Source organism: Homalodisca vitripennis, chromosome 4, assembly GCF_021130785.1.
Source record: "Homalodisca vitripennis isolate AUS2020 chromosome 4, UT_GWSS_2.1, whole genome shotgun sequence".
Classification (NCBI taxonomy): domain Eukaryota; kingdom Metazoa; phylum Arthropoda; class Insecta; order Hemiptera; family Cicadellidae; genus Homalodisca; species Homalodisca vitripennis.
Genome location: NC_060210.1, coordinates 55,765,797 through 55,775,868, shown reverse-complemented (window position 1 = coordinate 55,775,868; position 10,072 = coordinate 55,765,797).

Below are 10,072 nucleotides of genomic sequence, written 5' to 3'. Positions count from 1 at the left end.
GTATCGGCTGTAGAGTTCTCCGAGGCGGACATTCACTAACTGATATACAGCAGTTGGAGTCGGCGCGGTTACCCGCATGTTGACCTGCCTGTCACACGCACGGCTATAGTGGGCGGCGTGTTACTCTCAACTCTAGGTGTATCGGCTGTAGAGTTCTCCGAGGCGGACATTCACTAACTGATATACAGCAGTTGAGTCGGCGCGGTTACCCGCATGTTGACCTGCCTGTCACACGTCACGGCTATAGTGGGCGCCGTGTTACTCTCAATTCTAGGTGTATCGGCTGTAGAGTTCTCCGAGGCGGACATTCAGTAACTGATATACAGCAGTTGAGTCGGCGCGGTTACCCGCATGAGGACCTGCCTGTTACACGTCACGGTTATAGTGGGCGGCGTGTTACTCGCAACTCTAGGTGTATCTATCGGCTGTAGAGTTCTCCGAGGCGGACATTCACTAACTGATATACAGCAGCTGCAAAATCTTACACGTCCTTACCTCCTACATGTAGGAATTGGGTGATTTAATAAAGAATTATTATTTTTTGTAACAGGTCTAATCCGTTTTATATGTATATCCTTTATTCACTTCCGATTTACTCAGTTGTCGGAAATGTAAAATATTGAAATTCGTTCTAATTATGTCTGAGTTTCGGAGTTGTGAGTTCAATTATATTACACTGGAAAGATCTCTCAGGTGTTTATACAAATTATGCACGAAAACGAGCAGGAGTGTACATTCTTGGGATTGGAATGAATACAATAGACAAATTATGCCGGCCATTATGTATGGGAAAATAATTTTTCAAACAGTACAACGAATAGTCATAAAATTAAATGTATGCAAATTAAAAATTCTATCCATATAACGTAATCTGTGAATGGATAAATTATATGACATGCATAAATTGGTAAATTGGTTTTGAATTATTTGTCATCGAAGCATCGAATGTAGTTCATGTTACATGCAGTCTTCTAATAAAATGTGGAAATGTATTAAATATTTATAAGTACTACGCGTAATACTATTGGTAAATACTTCATACTTGTAATAAACAAAAGACAATAAAAATAATGCTATTGAAAAACTGCATGCGCATATTGGTATTTATATTTGAATGAAGCAAATATGAAGATAAAGATGAAAATGATTATTTTAATCCTCGTAACAAGATAGGATAACGTTACACTACGTGCCTTATTACAGTTTTAGTTTGCATACACAATTTCAAGTTTATTTATAATTTTTTTCTAGATATGTCATTGGGACAGGAAAACAGACAAACAAATCAACAAACAATCTGTGAACCCCCACGGAAGAAGAAAGAGAAAGTTGTGCCAGCCTATTCAATAAAATACGCTCAACCAAACTTCATGTTGGGCAGGGACAATCGTAGACTTCACTTTTTGTCCACTACGTATAAATGGATTTTTGACGTGACAACGTCTTAATTAGGTTGCGGCTCGGAGTCACTCATGAAAAAGTGTAACGCCCGGTAACGTTACGATGCCCGTCCAGTGGGTCCGCCGCACGGGATCCGCACGGGATAAAGCAGATAACTGTGGGTCCGCCGCACGGGATAAAGCAGATAACTATGTTTATTCGTGAAAATGTGGAGTGCTTAGATTCGTCATTTACAACAACTACAACAATAAAGGTAAATAATTGTACACTGATATTTCATTATCGTAAACTATGATTGATTGATTAATTGTTAGATTGACACAAAAGTTGAGAAACTGAGTTTATAGGTTATGTCATACTATTGACAAATGTTGATAGTGTTAAGTAAATTATTAGTTTAAATCACTCTGCAATCAATCGTAATTCAGTCGATTGAGAAGAAACAGTGCGTATTGCTAGTCAAACATTTAAAATAACAAATTATAACCTCTAACCTGTCATAACAGTGCGACCAAACAAACGAACTAAACCGACCAATCACCACGCGCGGAGTTAGAATTTAACTGTGTTTAGCAAGAATTTCAAATTCCAATTTTAGTAAATGTTTTATTCAACTTTACCATTTACAATAACAAATTTTAATTAATTTCAAATTATGTACAATGTTTTAGTAAACAAAATATATTTCTATAGTTAAAATTTGTGCAATTCTTATTTTCATTCAATTCCTTGTTCCTATTGTGCAATTTAATAATATTCATATCAATAAATATTCTACCGAGAAAAAGACGTTGTCACGTAAAATCTTCGCCCGTAAAACCGACTTTACAGGCAACCATAATTTTTATTCAAAGTTTAAAGACTGTAGATGATATCTTTCCCGAAATAAATTGCGAATAGTTAGGCTACATAGATTACTATGTCGCATACAGAAAAGTCATGTAGTTGTACTCAGTTTATTATAAATGTATATAGTCTGCAATTAATTAGTTGCTTTGATACATACAAATGTTTGCTGACGCTTAGCCAAATTTACTTGAATGACATGAAACGACACCATCTTTGCACTTAATGTTGGCTATGTGGTAATTAAGCTTAATGCAAAATTTCACGTGTGTATGTATGTTTATTTTTATATACCGTGCGGAAAGACAGAAAGACACGATAAAATAAGATTTTTCAGCGTCTTGAGTGATAGGCTTCGTTAACGTTCAGCCAATACGTTTAATTAATAGAACTATGTTCATTACATTTTTTATTTAGATTAAGTTGAGAAATCTAATGATGTAAAAGTTCATTGTTTCCATTTTAAACCAGTAATGTACAACGAGATAAATTACAAGTCATTTTATTAGCCTATTTAAGTATTCAATTAATTTATTTCAGCCTTAGGAGACATTGTGTGAAGTACTGGGGTGGTTGAGATGTGTGGATTTGGAGAGGGTGGGACGTAAACCAAAATATCACAAAACTCTCTTTCAAGTTGAACACTATGTTGCCGTATTTGGCGGCAGTTTGCTGGCCGCCTGACGAAATAGGTGTAAAGGCTAGAATAAATTCAAAAAATTTTACAGAACATCATATGAACAATACTATTGTAAAAGGAATGAACTATATTCAGTAATTGAAGAATACATAATGTTTAAACCATTTTTAAGTCATAATTTCGTTTTTATTTATCTTTATTTCAGGATACTTTATACCATGCATTTCAGGAAAGTGTAAAAGTTTTTTTCAAATAAAAATGTTTCAGAATACTAAATACACTGTATGTTTGGTGGATTGAAATATTAAAATTATTGTATTAACCAACATCAAGTATCCTACAGGACAAGCAAGAACCAGCGACACTATATAACGGTCTTTATAACGTGAGTAATATCATACCCATTTTTATTCTTCATTGATATTACGCTCTGAAATTCTACATAACCAGATCTGTTCATAACTCAGTTTAGACAAATACAATATTATTACAGTTCCAATCACTGTTTATTTGCAACTAAAACGTGATGAATAACTATTCCCTAAGTAATTTTCTATCGAGCTAATGTAATCAAATTAATACTTTTAATGAAATGATAAATAATATGACTTCCAGGTAACGAGTTTTATAACATGAAACACCCAAAGATTTATTGGTATCATTTATTGTTAATATACTCGTATTGCTCAGGAACCAAATTAAATGTGTACTCGTGTGAACTTCAGGGCACACAGTTACAACGGTGTGGACGCAGTGAAATGTTTAGCCACCTCATTCTAAACGAAAAAAAGCTTAAAGTCGGTTTATGAGGCATAAACGTCGACGGATATTTTATTGGCAACTAACGTTACATTACACTTCTGGAAACAAATCACTATTTAACCTTACAGTAAACTTGCTTTACAAAACCTGAGAAGCTTTCTAGAAACATACAATATAATAATCAATGAGATATATTGTGCATCGGAGTTTAGAGGAATAGTGATTATAGCTGATACTAATTATGATTTGATGATAAATTTTCGTGAATAATTCTTATTTAATTTATATTTATAGTTAGTTCTACTTATTATTTCAGTTTTTAATGCAAGATAAGTCTTAAGATGTTTAGAAATGTTTATTCCTGAATGTTTATTTCAAAATCCTCTCTGTATGGAGAGTATCTACCATTAATTTTGGTGTCTGGCTGTTTTATGCTGAATCGGAATTTTTCTGGTGATACCTTTTACAAGATACGAGTCATGTAAAAACATATCTCAAATTTTCGAATGAAATGTTTGATGTTAATAAACTTTTATTCCTCAATATTACAGGATTCTCTCGCTATAGTGTTTTGATATACACCAGGATCATAGAAATGTTTGAATGGATTGCGTTGTCTAACAAGAAATCATAATTTTATTATAAGCATAATATTAATGGTGCAAGCATTAAAGGGACTATGAGAAAAAAATTCTACAATGAATTCCAATAACTTTGCTAGTATTGGAAAATAGTTATAATTACTGGATAACTACAATCGCCAAACTATTCTTTAGTTATTCATGAAATACCCTAACGACGAACTATTTTCGAAGCAAGTCCCCTGACTAGTTTTATTTAAAGCACTTTATTTGTTTAACAAACTATTTATAATCTATCTTAAACAAGTAAAAAAAAAAACTATTAGAACATTAATAAATTACAGGTCTATTCAAATTCAAAAGTATAATAGAATTGAGATAAATAAACAAAAGTTTTTCACGCCCAGTGTTCAGTAATGAATAAGAAGATCGACTGAGTTTATTAAGTAAAGTTACGGCTAATAACTGTATATTCTGTAAGTTAACGTAAAAGAATCTCTGCTGTCATTGGTAAAAGAAGGTAGCAAAGGAGCCATCCAATCTGGGAGGTCATAATTCTAACATCTCTCTGGAGTCCTTGTGTATTTCAACTTCTTTTAACTTCCTCAGTGAATAAAATAAAAGGCGGAATGACTAAGGTAATTCGATTATTCTGTGCTACATAAAGTTCTGTACGAGCATAAAACTACTCTTACCTTCCTATTAAACACTTCCATGAAATGCACAGTAATCGGGAAAGCACATTAATTTCTCTTGCATTTAAATTGTTGATATTTTAAAAATTACTTATAGTTTATATCTATTTACACCGTGACATTGCATCAAACTTAAGCGCGTTGATTATTTGCATTTAAAAAGTGTCCAGAAACATACATACACATAAAGGCTGTATGTGTTATTTCATAAACATTCGTAAACTTTAAACCTTTTAAAGTAAAGCATTGTTACTTTGTGTACTTTTCTGTTGTATATGACCTAGATGAACCAAAAATAAAGAAAATAGTGTAACGCGATTAAACATGGTTCGTATTGAAGAACTTTCACATCAAATTGAACTAAACCGAAGGAAGTAATAGTAAGACAGTTAAAGGAAAAATAAAGCAGACCAAAATGACAAAATATTTAGTATCTTATTTATTTCAAATGAATAATAGTTTTCAGAGCAAATAAATTTGACTGTCCTTAGTTTACTGATACATAGATTTGTGTAGCATTTACTGATACATGCATTTGTGTAGCATTTACTGATACGTGCATTTGTGTAGCATTTACTAGACTTAAAAGCTAAATATTAATTTGTCTAGTACAATAATCTTGCTATTTAAATGCTTAGGATTCCAAGATAAATTAACATTGGCCACCAATAAATGTGTTACAGTGTTGCAGATTTGATTCTTATAAAGGGGCTATTGAATAACACAGTATTATGTCGGCCTATATCCCAGTTAAATATTGTAAAAAAATGACAAACTAAATATTTTGCCTGTTAGGTATAAAACTAAAGAGATTACAAAACTAGATATTTAAAAGTAAAGTTTTAATAGTTGATTTCTTATTTGAAAACTTAAAGTTTATAACTTAACAACAGTTTAAAATAACGCCAGAATTGAAGCAAATAGAGAATAAAAACGCGAATTGCGTATCTTTTAATGAAATACGTGACTCAGCAAAATATCTGACTCTTTAGAAAAAAACCTGAAGGACTTGCCACGGCATGATGTGCTGATTACAGACTGACAAATTGGACGCTCTGTTAACGTCTTTACTTCTGAATGTAAACATTTCACTTTCTGACTTGGAGTTTTGTACACAAGAAGTTACGTTATAAGTTTAAAATACACGTTAAAGCTCTTAACATTGATATGCAAGGCACTGGTTTATTGTAGTTTAGTAGCTTTGTACATTATGGATGAGTAGCGAAGGTATTAGTAACCATAAATATGGTTAGATCAAAACGAGTAACTGTAAATATCACAAGTTAATTACGTGATTAACTTTTATAGTGTATAGTATTATGTTCATATCTACAGAATATTTTTTAAAATATTCACAATAATTAAAAATTTAATATATTATAATACTTAAAGAGGAACTAAATGCTAATTATTGGACTTTAATAAATCCAGTCACAAGTCATGGCGTAACAAAGTCAAGCCACGTTGAGGGTGAATTACTTCCTCGACCTTCTTGGTTCGATTTAATTATTCCTGTTAAGGTTCTAATTGCGTGAAGATTAAGATTGAGATTTTCGATGTTATTTATTAATCGTTGATTTAAGAGGTAAATGTGCGATATACAAAATAGGTAAACATTATTTATGTTGAAGTAAACTTTAATTCTATAATTTATTTTTCATCTTAATTTGATTTATGTCCAACACTCACATAAATTACTCCATAGTAACTTAATAGTATACGCATAATATATCAAGAGGTAAAAACACATTTATAAAATAAAACTGGGTATAATATTATTTACTAACAAAATATTCTAGTCTCTTAAATATAGTAACGTTTATTAAGACTCTTAAGGTATATAATACGTTCAGCCTATTTGGCAGTCATCTGCAAGGTACATTGAATAGTGTAGGAGTCAAGAAGGGAGGTGGTTGACTCTAACTACCTTTTGTTTATGATGTGTGTGATCACATTAGGGTTCAACATTCTATACAATAGAAAGGATATTTTACATAATTTATTTAACATGATGTTTCCTTACTTAATATTATTGGAGGCAGAAATATATGATTTATTGGATTCCTTTAATCCTCCCGTATCCTGTTAAAGAGATATGCATTATATGGCATTATAAGTGGACTTGTTGACAATATATGACACGCATGCTAACATTTGTAATCTGACACGTGAAACTGCATAGCTGAGAGCATTAAAACATAACAGTAGTAGTTCTTATCAGGTTGTATGCATTGTATAAATACACTGGACGAAATATTTGTTACTTTGAATTCATAAAATTAATAACATTTAGACAAATACTCTTTGTACTTTGATAATTGATATTGCCGTACAGGAAACAGATTTTACCGCAAATAGATATTACCGCGGTAGTAAAACATCACACATGCAGTCAAAAATATTATTAGCTAACATATGAGCAAGAGACAGGAAATATTTAGTCAAGTACAGATTCTATGGGTTTTTATGTTAACACTTTATTGGCATTAACGCCTAGTAAAATTAGTAGCTACAAGGAAGACCAGGTACAGTTTACTTCTGGTAAATACAAATTAACAAACATCTGGTGAAGACATCATAGGACGAAGGGTATGTAAATCTATTAAAAAGTTAATCAAAGGATCCATTCATGAATCCATTATGCTTTACTTTGTTATCTTTAGTCGATTTATAATATGCGACTACATTATCGCTGCTCAGCAAACAGTACACGAGTATGTTACTCCACATGACGTGTGACAGGCTTCACTAAAGATTCATGAAAGATTTTAAATGTATAATACGGTAAGACGTACAGTGAATCAGACGAAAAATAAATGTTTCCAAGTCCGTAGGATAGGAAGATAATTTTGACTCCTCATGAGCGATAGGCTTTAGTGAATCTCTCCAAAATCATTGAAGGACCGTAATCAAACATGAACTTGTCTCAAATGAAGTGTTATACAAAATATAACGTCAGATCTTTCTCAAGATATCCTTAAGACAGTCTACATAAGATACAGGCTACACAAACACTGAGAAAATCCCATATTCGGACATGCACGATCATAAGACTTGATGTTGCCCATATATAAAAATAAACATGAAGCATTTCAAATCCATATCTTAATTAATTCTTGACAAATTTTGCTTAAATCAGAAGACTACGAGTAAAATTCACTCTATCATAACTCGACTTTCAAGAATTTTTGAAATATCTTGCGGATAAAGAAACACACAAAAACCGGATTTTTACTGATTTTTCGATAACTATTTGTGACGATAGCTACGGTTTTAATATGATACTCACAATATTTAATTATACTTTTAATTTTTTACAGACGGAAAAACCTTTTATAACACGTTTTACATGGAAGCAGAAGAATATGGAATAGATTAAATCAGTTTCATTCTGACGCTTATATTACTGCTACAGGACTACATGAATGGTTCATAATAATACAATACTGGCCCCCGAGGTCCAATCCCTATACTATGGCTACACCTTTCCCTGCCCAATACAGTTATTTTGTTTAAATGAATGGCATGAATAATTTATTTCATATTCACTAGTTACTTATATATAATGTATTCAGATATTTTGAGTATTAATATTCGTAAAGCATGTACAGAACAGTCATGTTACTTTGTAAAGTCATTGGGACTCCACTAAAACCTTCATTAATCAAGATTTGTCGGCGGAATACATTTAATTATATGTTATTTTTTATATCTTAAACTCTGTTATATTTTGAACAACTAGATCTTATATTATAAATGAAATAAACCAATAAAACTACACAATTACGATACTTAGTTTATGTTTATTCTTAGCTGTACGTTATTTTATTTGGTGTATTTTAACTATAATAATGAATGATCTTTATTTATTTCATGGCAACAACAGATTTAATATTTGTATACGATATAGTTATTAGATTAATAATTAATATTAGGCACTATCCATCAAATGGAACTAGAAATAGAAGATTTCGAACAAATATTCGGAGGAATAAAGGTATAATCCTAAGTGAAAGGGTTCCTATTGAGTTGGACAGATTGCTTCCCCCGTCTGGAGGGATTACTGGCTAACGGCGGAGACTGCACATCTTGGGCCATTGCATTGTCCTTTTTTGTTACCTCTTATGTACTGCAGTGGTATTCTGCGCTTTGTACAATACGTGTCGGGAGAAAAAATGTTTCTAAAAGCTATTTAAAATTCTAACTACTGTAGTATAACTACATTGTAGCAGCTTCTTTCTTATTGGATCCGATTACTAATTTCCAAAACAAGTACTCCAATAATGAAGTCAACGAAATAAGGAAACTTAAGGTTGCTTCTGTTTTCCAGGTAATTTCCAGTCATTTTAGTAATCTTATTTTCAATTTTCAAAGCTTATTTATATTTAACTGTAATTATAATTAAGTGGAATGTGCTACTAATTATATTGTATTAATATTATATTTGATATATTATACAATTAAGTTATTTTCTATTTCCAAGTTTGGCAAAATACGCCGGAAGGTACTGAATATAATGGCCGTATAACCAAACAATCGTGTGCAATGTACAGTGTGAATATAATGGCCATATAACAAAACACTCGTGTACAATGTACAGTATGAATATAATGGCCATATAACCAAACAATCGTGTACAATGTACAGTATGAATATAATGGCCATATAACCAAACAATCGTGTACAATGTGTATGAATATAATGGCCATATAACCAAACAATCATGTACAATGTACAGTGTGAATATAATGGCCATATAACCAAACAATCGTGTACAATGTACAGTATGAATATAATGGCCATATAAACAAACAATCATGTACAATGTAGAGTATGTGTGTACGGTAAGGGGGTGGATGCGCGGTCCCAGGCCACGGGTGTGCAGTCGCTTGATCTGATTTGTGGCGAGGAAGTCCCCCAGCGACTGTGCCACTCTCTCTAATGGAGTCTTATGGCGCTGCAGTGGCATAGTTTTGTAAACAGCAGCTTACGTATATTTACACCACTGACCCAAAAAGTTTTAAATGAACAATTTATATAAGTATTGTACTTAAAGTAGGACCAAAATGCAATTATAAATTAAAAGTATGTAATAAGTTTTAATGTTTATTAAACTAGAAATGTTTATAAAGGGCATGTCAAAAACA